Genomic DNA, 14272 nt, shown 5'->3' with positions numbered 1-14272 from the left:
CGTCTTATTTCACAATGCGTTGTACATACACTGCTACACTACGTGCACATGCATGTGTATGAATGCAGCGGCTTTTGTGTGTGTATGTATTCGTGTATTTTAAATGTGTGTGCATCATGCATTAACAAGTATCTTGTCTGTGTGTCTGAAAGTCATGTATAGACATCACCATTGTGTGTGCATCTCTATGCATTTATATATCAACATTATATACTGAGATGTGTGTGTGTGTGTGTAAGGAAATATGGTTGCATGCATGTGCACAAACTAGCAAATTAACATGCAAATTTCTCGCTAATCAACACGTTCGGTCTAGTGGGTCACATGACTTCAGCCGAAATTGCTCTACTCATGGTTGGAGGAGGATGCATTCGCCCGCACTGCAGACATCTAAGATGGTCTGCTTTAATGTGGAGTGTTCACACACAAGCCAAAATGCTTGCAAACCAACCTGAGACTAATCAAGTCGCCCAAAGGCTGACAGAAACTGTAAGCGAGTGTGACATGAGTGTTTCTGCACCATTTATGATAATCCAAGCAGCATGAATCTGGCAATGGAGATATGCATGCTTTCGTTTCTCACCCGTATCATCTTGGCTATGTGCACCCTTCTTCCATTCACACCCTGTGTTAATGCTGCATCGGACAGAACCAGCAGGCAACCGAAGTGACACATGCGTATTTAAAAAAGACATTTACATAAGTTAAACATTGACTTGCCTATTACTTGAGTTTCTTCCAATTTGGCTACACTCACTGCAAATAAATAAATCATTTTCTTATTTAGTGTTTTGTCTCATTATTAGCTCAAGATAAATCTATTTCAGAAGTACTAATGCATAACTTTCAGAGAATATATTTTGTATTATGTTTATTTTTTAAGCCACTGGCAAATAGTTGTCTTCCTGTTTAGCATAATTCTCAATAAATTGGCCAGTGGGGTCAAATAAACAAGCTTAATTCGAGATCTATTCTCTGAACACGAGTCTTAACATCTGATGCAATTTTGTTTCAAGGAATTTCAGGAATTTAGATATTTTCATGAAAAACAAAACAAATTACTACCATTTTCTCAATCAGTAAAAGCAGCCCCTCAAATGCCAAGGGCGAGCATTTGGCATGCTCTCAAGCCTCCACCAGCTCAAATTGAGCACGCGCTGCCATGTTTATCTGTCTGACACAATTATCACTTCTCTAATGCACAGATGTTTCTTCATTTAACTTTATCCTTTTGTCCTTATTACGCTCTATTGCCAATAATGCGACTGTGTCCCACAGTTGCAGCATGACACCGTGTCCCCAGCCCATCTTCTCGATTTTTTAACCAAATCCAAATCATTTTGATTTTGGCTTTCATCAGCGCCACATCTCAACAAACGCTGCCAAAGGGTCCAGAACTCACAGCTGCGTGAGCATAATGTCATAAACTTCAACTTGATATACTCTCTGACCTATTCTGCTGATATAGTAACATTAAAGGTTTTAACGCTTAATCCAGCACCCATAATTTGGTTCAGGAAGGCTTGAGGCGGGCGTCTGTGGATGCAGGAATCCTGGCGTGTCAGCAGAAAAGGTGGAGGATACTTTTAATGCACTGATCCTGTGTTCTGCTTATCAAAGATTAAATTTGTGCTTTGTCCTTCGGGCGTTGTAATAATCCGTGCGGGTAGAGGGAGGGAGCAGTAAATTTACGCCCTTTGGAGAAGGATGGCGTAGAGTAAAAGAGAAAGAGAGAGAAAAACCGGGTGTGTGTGGCCCTGTGTGTGTGCTGAAGACCGTCTTGGCTCTGCTCTCTCTCTTTCCTTCCGAGTCTTGTTGTTTGTTACTGCCAGGCTGTTATGCCAAGCCGGCAGCCATTACTCAGTCAGACAGCTTCCTGCGAGCTATTCTCATTAAAACATCACGCAAACTCTAAACCTACGAGCACAATTATAGCCCTTTACATACAAATGAGCACAAACACGGACGTATTTGCGACCAAAACATAGGCGAGACCGAAATCCACGTGCTGTTGTGGTCTCGGTTGATGGGACACCATTAAACACTTAATTTAGAGATGAACCGTCCCCTACTACAGACACATACAAAGCCTGTTTACAACAGCTAAGTGCTCCCGTAAGGATGAAAACAACATGTAAAGCCTGTTGCATGCTGTACAATACTGGCCAGGATTTTGTGACCTGAGACCTTGGATGAAGTAGGGTCACAGTCTGGTGCTTCAATAATGACAAAGAATCATAAGAGCAAAGCAGTTGTGTTTGAAAAAGAACTCTAAAATGTTGATTCACATCTCATTTGTACTATTAAAATTTTGCTCTTAAAGAACATGACTTTTGGAGACTTAGGCTTATTCACCGTATCCTCCAGAGTTAGATAAGTCCATACATAACTTTTTCATTTCTGTGCGTGCCATAACTGACACACCCACCGATAACCTAGCTTAGCACAAAGACTGGAAGTAAATGGCTCCAGCTAGCAAACTGCTCCCAATAAGTGACAAAATAACTCCTATTTATATGTTTGTGATTTGTATAGTCACACCATGTACAAATAACAAGGTCATATTAGACACAGCCATCTTTTAACATATACATACTGGGAACTATATTCTCTGCTTGGGCGGAGTGATTAGCACAACACTTGTGCAAACTCTCTGTTCCTCACCACGGGGCTTCTCAGGTGCTGCAAGCAAATCACACAAAATTAAAAAATATATATTTTACTAAATCTAAAGCCTATATGTGTATGCGGCAGTCCTGTGGGCGAAAATGCTTGTCGATGCTAGAGGTCAGAGGAGAATGGGCTGACTGATTCAAGCTGATAAAAGAGCAACTTTGTTTGAAATAACCACTCGTTATAACCGAGGTATGCAGCAAAGCATTTGTGAAGCCACAACACGCACAATCCTGAGGCGGATGGGCTACAACAGCAGAAGACCCCACTGGGTACCATTCATCTCCACTACAAATAGGAAAAAAAGACTACAATTTGCACAAGCTCACCAAAATTGTACAGTTGAAGATTGGAAAATGTTGCCCGGTCTGATGAGTCTCGATTTCTGTTGAGACATTCAGATGGTAGAATCAGAATTTGGTGTAAACAGAATGAGAACATGGATCCATCATGCCTTGTTACCACTGTGCAGGCTGCTGGTGGTGGTGATGTAATGGTGCGGGGGATGTTTTCTTGGCACACTTTAGGCCCCTTAGTGCCAATTGGGCATTGTTTAAATGCCACGGCCTACCTGAGCATTGTTTCTGACCATGTCCATCCCTTTATGACCACCATGTACCCATACTCTGATGGCTACTTCCAGCAGGATAATGCACCATGTCACAAAGCTCGAATCATTTGAAATTGGTTTCTTGAACATGACAATGAGTTCACTGTACTAAAATGGCCCCCACAGTCACCAGATCTTAACCCAATAGAGCATCTTAGGGTTGTGGTGGAACGGGAGCTTCGTGCCCTGGATGTGCATCCCACAGATTTCCATTAACTGCAAGATGCTATCCTATCAATATGGGCCAACATTTCTAAAGAATGCTTTCAGCACCTTGTTGAATCAATGGCACATAGAATTAAGGCAGTTCTGAAGCCGAAAGGGGGTCAAACACAGTATTAGTATGGTGTTCCTAATAATCCTTTAGGCGAGTGTAAATAGGAAAATGTTGGTGTTATTTTGTCACTTATTGGTAGCAGTATGCTAGCTGGAGCCATTTACTTCCAGTCTTTGTGCTAAGCTAGGATAGCGGTGGGTGCGTCAAACAGAGTTACGGGACGTACAGAGATGAAAAGGGTATGACTAATCTAACTCTGTGGGATACGGTAAATAAGCTAAAGTCCCAAAAAAATCAGCATGATTGATTGATGATCTAAGCCGCACGGTCAGTGCTGTCAAACATGACCAAGGTCTATCTGTGACATACAGCACATAGTACAGTCTTATGGGCTTTTAGCAAAGATCTCAATGGGTTCACATCGTACAATCTGACAAGTTTGCACCCATCAACACAAGCTTGCAAACAAACCTAGAACGTATCTGGTCAATAGGAAATGTGATATCGGAGGCTCTGAGAGCGCTGTTGTATATTGCTTCCTACAAGGATCAGAGCCTTTTGTGCAGAGCTCTATGTTGTTTATTAAAGGAACAGGAGACAGGGAACATGATCGGCATGCTCTTTTTTTAAATCTCCCCTCCTGTCCCCATTCTGCCAGTTATCTCCTAGCACACAAAGGAACTGTTTCTTTCCATATGATAACATAATCTTCCCTTTCTGAATAGTGCCCTTTAGTAGCTCTTTATCAACACTGTTTCCCTCTCCCGAGCTGTCGTTTTCTGTCACTTTCTTCTAAACAACTCTCTCTTTTTTTCTGCCAGTGACCTTACAGTGTGGCTTTGAACCTTTGCTCTTTCTTCATCCCTCTCCATCATTCTCTCATTTTCTCTTCCTCCCTCTCTCTCAAGAGGAAAATCACACACTCATCAGTTTTCCCTCGCTCGGCTCTGTCGAGCAAAGTCACAAGGAGAATATTAATGGACTTCTGCGACCAATTAACACCTAACTCACATAACAACCTATTATACAAGCCAGCAGGCTGGGAAAATAAGGAGAGCGGGCAGGGGAGAGAGAGGGTGGATAGAGTGATAGACGCATTGAACGCCATTAATGTGACATTTACACATCGATGATGAAAATGACAGCGGTGTCTGGGAAAGAATGGTGAGAGACGGAGCGCGTGATTGTGTTAAAAAGACTTTGAGGAGGGGTGATGGGTTTGGACACGGCGTGATGAGGAATCATGGGATGTTACTTTAGTCACAATTAATCAAGAGTTGTGCTTTCTGACCTATCCTGTTGAGAGTATTAAAGTGATTACAAAGGAGTTCATTATTCAACACACATAATTAAATTCCAATCCCTATTAAATTCTCAAGAAAAATAATTGAAAGGGAGCTTATTGCTGTTGTGACTGCACTATAAATTTAAAATGTGTGATATATTCAGTTAGACAGTCATATGTTAAAGGAAAGGCATCATCGAAATTCCTTGAGACAGTGTTTTGTAATATTTACTACATGATGCTCTGACTACTTGATTCTGATTGGTCAATCTTGTAATGATAACAGACACATGCGACACTTAAAGGGAAAGTTCACACAAAAACAAAACCTCAGCCTCATGTTGTTCTAAACGTTGAACACATGAGAAGACATTTTGATACATGACGGTAACCACACAGTTGACAATACCCATTGACTTCCATAGTAGGAAAAACAAATTCTATGAAAGTCAGTGGGTAATGCCAGCTGTGTGTTTACCATCATTAAGTCAAAATGTAAAAATGAAGAAACTGAACAACACAATAGGCCCAAGTACTCAATTGCATGCTGCCATTCCTCCAATTAATCTTTTGTGCACTTAGAGGACTTTGCTAAAAAACTAATGTGGTATTTAGCGGATTCTGACAACAAACCAGTATTTCTGAATAGCCTGTGACCAGAATTAAGCAGATTTGATGCAAAGGTATTTGATAAACTTATAATGCGTCCATAGAGCATTCGGTTAATATCATATCTCTTTTTTGAAACAGGTGGCGTTTAGCGGTTTTCGCATTTGAGCTCCTCATACATAAAATTTGTAACCATCTAGTTGTGTACAAAGCAAAGATACAGGATGTGTGAATGAGAATATTGTGAAATATTTTGTTGGAAACCAAGATGTGTTCTAAATCCAATTTCTTCCGGTGGCTTCGAAATCTATAAATAACAGCTAAAGCACATCAGAAAAAAAACATCTCCTCTGACCCAATCCAAATGAAAGCAAATCAAATTACCAAACAAAATATAAATGGCCTTGGAATACTGAAAGTATAAAACCAAACCATGATACAAGTCATAATGTCATTGAGCCTCGAAATAAGATTAGGAAATGGCTGAATATGTCGTCACTGTCATAGAAACTGAATACAGATTCACCTAATGTACCATGCAATACAAATGCACAGAATATATGCCCATTTGCAGAGGTACAAAACTGTAAAGGTTCAGTAATCACACTGCACTGCAATAAGACAATGCCATGTGAGAGCCACTGAGGTTTTCTTATTGCTGGTTGGTTCACTTTGATTAGATTTGATGACCAAGCTCTCCTGACAATGTGAAAATTATATCGATTCAAAGCATAGAGCCTTCGTGGATATTCTTTTGTGCAGCAATGTAGAAAGGTACAAGAGATGCAAGAGAAGTTGTGTATTCTCATACTAAAGCTTTCTAATAAAAATAAAAATTATAATGTAGATCATAAATAGCATTAAATAACAGTTTATTTATACATTTGTATATGGTTAAACTGAGAATGGATCCTGGTTTATTGGGCCTTCATCCAAAAATAATCCTACTTTTAGGTAAATAATGCTCCCTTAAATGGTTACGCTGAAAAATAAATTTAGAAATATATCAGGGGCAACCCTCTTTTTCACATCGCAAATTATGTTGCAAATGGTTTAAAAAAATATTTAAATACCATGCCAATTATTACTTACATTTGCCACTCAGCGGGTGTTTATTTTGGATAGTTGAGATTTTGGGCTTCATGCACCGCCGTAACTGTGCGCCAGTAATGCACTTTCACAAAACACACTTACATATTTCAGTCTGTCCTACATTAAAACTCACTACCTGATCCATTTTGCTCCATAAAAATCAGAAAAAAACATTGTGTGCATGTGCACGCATGTGCTTTATCTAGTCATTCAATCATGTCAGTGATAAATGAGGCAAACTACTTTTGACTCCAATGCATTGCTGTTTCTTTGATTAATAAAGGGTTGCATAACCGATACTTTGCTGATTTGCCAACAGTGTGACGGTCACGCCACAGAGAGAGAACTGAATTAAATTGAAATATGGGAAATAGAGGTGAGAGGGCTCTAGGGAGAGTTTAAATGAAATAGCGCGTTTACAATAATGACTTTGGAGATCAACAAAGGTGGACAGCAAAGCTAAAACAACTCCAAAACAAAAAGAGGTTAAAATGGGTAATGACTGCAAACAAAGCAGGTACACTAGCAAGAAATAAACGAAGGGTAAAGATGCTTAAATGGTTTGGAAAAGTAAAAGAAAGTCTACAGAACACATCTTCACAAAACCAACAGGCTGTTGACGGAGAGAAACAACTTAGGAAATGAGAGCTGAGGGAAGATGAAATAATTAGAAGGTCTACCTGCGGCGTTCATTCAAATATGCAAATCCATTTAATTTTCCTTTGATTTGCTCGGCTGCTCCCATTTCTAACTTGCCCTCTCTCTCCTCTTTCCTCCTTTCTCTTTCTCATCCTTTCCTATTCACTCCAGACATATTAAACTTGCATTAATACACTGTAGGTATGTCAGTTCAATTACTGTGGTTCTGTACTGCCCCTGGGCACAGATAGGGTGCACGGAGAGATATAAAGAGAGAGTCGGAAAGCGTGTGATAAGATGTTTAGAAAAGTTGTTATGTCTGAATCATTGTTTTCAAAAGCCCAAAGAGTTGAGTTATAATCAGTGTCTGAGGTAAGCATTCAAGTGAGAAATATTTGGTTATGAAAATACACGATGTAGCTGGGTGTGACTGTGTATTTGAAAGAGAGAGAGATAGAGCGTGAGAGAGAGAGAGCGAGAAAGAGAGGGGTATATAAATATCTATTTAAACTGCAGATCATGAGACTGACCACAAAAAGAGGAATCTGTCTATTGCTAGCAAAATTGCAAAAATAATTACTGTTTATGCACAGGTTTCATGAACAGCCATTTCATACCTGACAATATAAATAAACAGTGACCGGCAATCCAGATTACAATTACTGTGTTCTCAAGACTCATCCTGCACAACATATATTTTGTCCTGTCAAATGCTTTTAAGATTGTTAATTCACTTTTTCCTTATGACATCTGCCACCAGCAGCAAATCTTGATTAACAGTGGTAACATAACAACAACCTACTGGCTTTTTTGCATGTTTTGGACTGTGGGAGGAAACAGGAGGACCAGGAGTAAACATATACCGGATAGATGCAGTAAAGGTCACCTGACCTAGCCAGTGCTCAAACAGGGGACCTTCTTGCTGTAAGGCAACAGTGCTATCATTTAATGGTGTCGATGACTTATGGTTGTGTGCGGCTCGTCACGTCAAAATATGTGTTCGGCATGTCATGTGTGTGGCTCGTCTTGTCAAAATGTGTGTTCAACGTGTCGTGTGTGGGTAGTCATGTCAAAATATGCGTTTGGTGTGTCGTGTGTGGCTCGTCATGTCAAAATATGCATTTGGAGTGTCATGTGTGTGGCTTGTTATGTCAAAATATGTGTTTGGTGTGTCATGTGTTTGGTGTGTCATGTGTGTGACTCGACATGTCAAAATATGTGTTTGGGGTGTCATGTGTGTGGCTCATCATATCAAAATATGTGTTTGGCGTGTCATGTGTGTGGCTCATCATATCAAAATATGTGTTTGGCGTGTCATGTGTGTGGCTCGTCATATCAAAATATGTGTTCGGTGTGTCATGTGTGTGGCTCGTCATGTCAAAATATGCGTTTGGTGTGTCATGTGTTTGGTGTGTCATGTCTGTGACTCGACATGTCAAAATATATGTTTGACGTGTCAAATGTGGTTTTTCATGTCAAAATATGTGTTCGGCGTGTCATATGTGTGGCTCGTCATGTCAAAATATGTGTTCGGTGTGTCGTGTGTGGCTCATCATGTCAAAATATGTGTTTGGTGTGTCATGTGTGGCTCGTCATGTCAAAATATGTGTTCGGCGTGTCATATGTGTGGCTCATCATGTCAAAATGTGTTTGATGTGTCATCTGTGGCTCGTCATGTCAAAATATGTGTTCGGTGTGTGGCTCATCATGTCAAAATGTGTTTGACGTGTCATCTTTTTTGTAGGCAAAACACGGAATTTTAGCGCTTCCGTTTCCATCGTCCAGAAGGCAGTGGGTTATTTTGGGACACCTTCAATAAGATCTGGGACACCTTCAATAATCCCAAAATATTTTATTCTACCACATCAAACACACAAATAATCCCCCCCCTTTCATTAGTGATTTTTTAAAGCTTTAAAGTGTCTTTACAAGGATGATGGCAAACAAGTTGCTACATGGGACTACAGACTTTGTCAGGCACTTTAAACGTCTTCACTCATTAAGATCTCAAAAACATCGCAACATCTGCATGCACAATTCCCAACACAGATGTGTTTAAATGTGTTTAATAAAGTTTAAAAAAGTTATTGAAAGCTTGGTGGTGATGATGTCGTGTGACCGTGGTGTAGTCCGCTTGTAGCCTAAAACTAGCTTTTATTCTAGTAAACGCCTTAAGACTTCATAAAAGTTAAGTGTTCATTTGTGAAGATAATCCTGTTGGACAGAATGTGTAAGTGTCACAAACTGTTGTTGAACACAGAGCCTATTTTTTGCGATAATCCAATAGTCTATGGGAAAAATGAAAATGAATGGGCTTTTTGGCAAAAGAACCTGTGCAGTGTCCCGCTAATTTCCAGGTTGGCCTGCAAAAATACGTCAAAAATCTCTGCAGCACTCTTTTTCATGGGGTGTTTTAAATATGGGAAAATGCACAGTTTTATTAATAACTACACTTTACCTTTATTCACACTTTGTGCCACCTCTTCCCACCTACATCCTCTATTCCTTTTCTCCATTCCAGATTAATAAAATGCCTTCCTTCTGTTCATCTGTTAGAGGCACTGGGCAGTTTCTGAGAAAGGTGACCTTAGCTTACAGGTGCTCTTTGATAAATAATGCACTCACATTTTACTACAGCGCTTCATGTCAAACTCAAGCTGTTGCTATCAGATAGTCAGCAGCCAAGAAAACAGTACATCTTGGCTGCTCAAAAGCATTATTATCTCCAACCTACACACACACACACACACACACACACACACACACACACACACACACACACACACACACACACACACACACACACACACACATATATACACGCACACGCACACACAAACGCACACACAAACAAACACAAGTGTATCTCTTCTCAGCTGCATGCATCTCTTTGCACCAAAGAGTTCTATTTCTGTGCGTCTGCATTTGCGTAGATTAATCACAAGCCTCATTTGCTTGTTTTTACAGATAAAGCTCCAGACACTCTAACTTACTACACACAAACACACACTAAAAGCTTTTACTTTAATTTGTTTGTCTCTCTTTGCGGACAGTGATGTGCAGAATTGATTGAGGGACGGGAAAGGAGGTGGAAAGGTAAACAAGACATGACCCAGGTCAGACTCCAATCCAGGTCTGCCTGCACCAGCAGCTCTTATATATGAGCAGCATACAGTATAGGCTTCACATTGTACAACAGCTGGTTTGTCTCTTTCTTATTATTTGTGACCCAATATGTGAAAACCCAGCTAAAGTAATTTTTGCGATTTGCTGTTGAGAAACGCTCCTACGTAATGAAATATAATTCTGTAAAAATATAACCTTGATATCTTTAAAGTGATAGTTCATCCAAAAATGAGAATAATGTCATTAATGACAATAAAAACATCATCAAAGTAGTCCATGTGACATCAGTGGGTCAGTTAGAATGTGTTAAAGCATCGAAAATACATTTTGGTGAGACTAAAGTCACGTGACAATGATGTATGACGTGGCTGACGTGTTATCTGGTGCGCTCCAGCAATTTTTTTTGTTTGTTTGTTTTTGTGTGCCTGAGCTTTGTTTACAATCTGAGGGAGACGCACGCTGTAAGTTTGAATAAAAAAAGGATAACTGAGGATTCAGTCACGTGACTTCAGTCTCGCGTATGTTCTTCACAACAGAACCGGAAGAGAAGACAATGCTAAATAAAGTAGTAATTTTTGTTATTTTTGGCCCAAAATGTATTTTCGATGCTTCAACACATTCTAACTGACCCACTGATGTCACATGAACAACTTTGATGATGTTTTTATTACCTTTCTGGACATGGACAGTATACCGTACGTAGATTTTCAATGAAGGGTCAACAAGCTCTCAGACTAAATATAAAACATCTTAAACTGTGTTGCGAAGATGAACGTAGGTCTTACGAGTTTGGAACGACATAAGGGGGAAAGGCATTAATGACATTATTTTCATTTTTGGGTGAACTATCCCTTTAATGCTAATTGAGGAAGGTCATGTCAAAGGTTGAAATCAATGTGAAATGAGTAAAATCTAACTTTGATGCTCCTAATCTCATAGATTATGAGACATAGGGGTCGCATAGGGGCAGTTTCCCAAAAAGGGTTTACTGTAGAGGAATCCAGACCAGGACTAAGCCTTGGTTATATTAAGACATTTTAAGTTCCTTTTACAAACATACCTTAAAAACAATACTGGTATGCATCTTGGGACAAATACAATGGCATCAATATATGTTAAGATATGTCAATGCAAGGAGATTTTAAATTAAAGCGTGGGTTTACTGCGGTTTCCTTCCACAGGCCAAAGACATGCAATTTAGGTGATTTGGAGATACCAAATTGCCCTTCCCCCAACGTGTGTATGGATTAACTTGTGGGGATCAATGTATGGATTGACCGGTTCATGCCATTATGAAATGGATTGAAGAAATAAGAAAGAAAAAAATTAAGGCAGCTTAAATATGCATTTTACTCTGGGACTAGGATAACCCCGGTCTGAAAAAACACTCTATACCGTATAAGCACAGGCAAACTCGCAGAAGTAAACACAAACACAGTCTATAATTTTCAACTGTATATGCATGTACACACGTCCAATAAAACAGTCTATAGGTTTGATTTCAATCACCTAAATGCATTTAATACATTGTGCTGATTATCATATAATTACAGTTTTTAAACCTATTTCCATCCTCACTCATTTTCCTCCCTCTCTACCTGTTTTTCTCATGCACAGCTGGGCACTGGCTGCATCAATCACTGCCTGTAATGTTATTCAGCATAAAACACACAGTCGCCAAGCAACTGCCTATCAGAAGACACACAAGCCTCTGTGCACCGGCCACACACCAGCACATTCGGCCAATCAGGTGAGTCGCTCCCCTGAGTCATTCCACTGTGATCAAAAAATACAAGGGGTCTGGGCATAATCTAAAACACATTTCATTCCCTATTCTTCTCATTCATTCCTGGCAGTTTTCACCCTCAAGTGAGAAATAAAAAGCAAAAGAGGCCATGTGAATAATTTATGTGACTATTATATATGGAGGGGGGGGGGGGGGTCAATGAAGATGGAGTCCTAGTTCAAAATCGAGGATTTCCATTTCTTTTATCCATGAAAAGGCCACCAAAGCTATGCTAATTTCAAACATAAATATAGTGGAATTTTCTGCATCCATGCTGTGAAAATATAAAATATGTCTCCAATTTTGTTCCAACCAGTAAATCTCAGCCACTTCCATTTCTGACTATGTACAGTATATGAGGAATCCATGTTATTTACAGTACAGAAGTAGTGTATCCCACTGCTTTTCCAGTGTCAGTCATATACTATCTGTGCTCCATCACTTTGCTGTCATTAGTATGGCTAAAGTGTCAGGCATTGGCGATGCTGAGCACCAGGGTTCATGTAGAGGACAGCCGAACAAAAATGGAAAGACAGCAGCTGGCAGGAGGTGACAAGGTAGAAACACAAAGGAACTGAAGCTCACCCACACACATTTCTTGACCCGAACAAGATACATACAGTACAGTACAGTATGTCTTGAACGGCAGATGGACCACAGAGCTCCAAACAAAATAAGAATTTCATGTTGCCCATATTGTGCATTTATTGTATTTGCAATGCGAAAGCTTTAATGATAACTTTCGCACCAAACTACTATTCTAATATACCAATTTATTATCTGAAATTCATGTATTTCTATTATTCTTGCTAGGGATGCATCGATACCGATACTGGTATCGGGTATCGGCCTCGATACCACATTTTCTAAAGTACTCGTACTCGTTAAAAGTCCCCCGATACCAGGGATCGATACCACGGTCTGAGAAATGTCTATATTTGAGCGGCGTGTAAGGGGTTAATGCCTCTTGTTTTGTCCAAAGAGGCAGAGTTTACAACAAACTGGAAAACTAGTCCCTTGTTTTTTTGTTAAATTATATGACTAAACCTGTTACCTGTAAATTTAAATCATGTTTTTTTATTAAGGGGGGGGGGGTTTAATGGTATTTCAAGCATTCTGACTTATTAACACAGTTATAGAGTTGTTTCCTCATGCTAAACGTAGGCAAAGTGACAAAAATGCAGTTGGGCGTGTTTCAAAGTATTTCTGTGCCGAATGCACTTCGCCAGGGTTCGTACAAGTTTCGGCTAATTTTTTTCGATTACGGTTCTAACTGACGTTTCAGGGGTTTTCGATACGTATCACTTCTTTATATGGGCTTCCGCCGGAAAACTTCCCCCGGAAAACCCCGCCCAGCCGTCAGTCAGCGGGAGACGCTAGAGCTTGCTAACAGCTTATCACGCCACTCAGCTTTGTTTAATTTCAAAAGTCAACAATGGCACAACAAGAAGTGTGTTTTTGGATGTAAGGGGAAGACATCCAGCCTTATGGAAACAATGGATATAGTTTATTATCCGGATTAGCAGCGGAGTTTTGCGTGTGTGTGTTTGATGCGGTGGATTTTCATGACGAGTTACACGCGGTAAGTAAGACTTCTGTCTTATGTTGGAAATAGGCGCGTGTATATTATATAAATGACACGAACATGTAGTGAATCATAAGTTAAAACAGTGTTGTATAGTGTTGCATGACTCGTACTCGCTCCTCCCGTGTTATAACTCCTCCTTCTTCATTTTTTCGTACGTTATCGGAAAGATTCGGTAAAGCTAATCTTTCTTTTATAAATCTGATTAAACTAAAGACTCTTCAGAGATATAAAGGATGTCATACTACTCCATAGGTACTCCAGATTAATATCAGAAATGCAGAAACAGCGTGTGTTACGTGAGCTTTAAGTACTCGGTATCGGTATCGGCAAGTACTGAAATGCAAGTACTCGTACTCGTACTCGTATTCCAAAAAAGTGTTATCTATGGAAGAAAAATAATGACAAAAGTTTTTGAATTAAAATAGCCTGTTGAATTGTACTACCTGAAAAAAAAATGCATTGTATTAACCGTACTTGAATTTTAATGCATTGTATTTTTATGTTTTTGAATTAAAACAGCCTGTTGAATTGTACTACCTGAAAAAAATGCATTGTATTAACCGTGCTTGAATTTTAATGCATTGTAT

The 14272-nt window shown here is 39.6% G+C and overlaps 1 protein-coding gene across 1 annotated transcript in view; it reads right to left on the bottom strand.

The window, feature by feature from the left end:
• The window catches only part of cadm4 (cell adhesion molecule 4), a 179365-nt gene that overhangs the window by 81402 nt on the left and 83691 nt on the right, over positions 1-14272 (bottom strand). The window lies entirely within an intron of this gene.

Source organism: Paramisgurnus dabryanus, chromosome 13 (genome assembly GCF_030506205.2).
Source record: "Paramisgurnus dabryanus chromosome 13, PD_genome_1.1, whole genome shotgun sequence".
NCBI lineage: Eukaryota > Metazoa > Chordata > Actinopteri > Cypriniformes > Cobitidae > Paramisgurnus > Paramisgurnus dabryanus.
The sequence above is the reverse complement of the archived record's forward strand: the minus strand, read 5'-3'. Positions and strand labels throughout refer to the sequence as shown.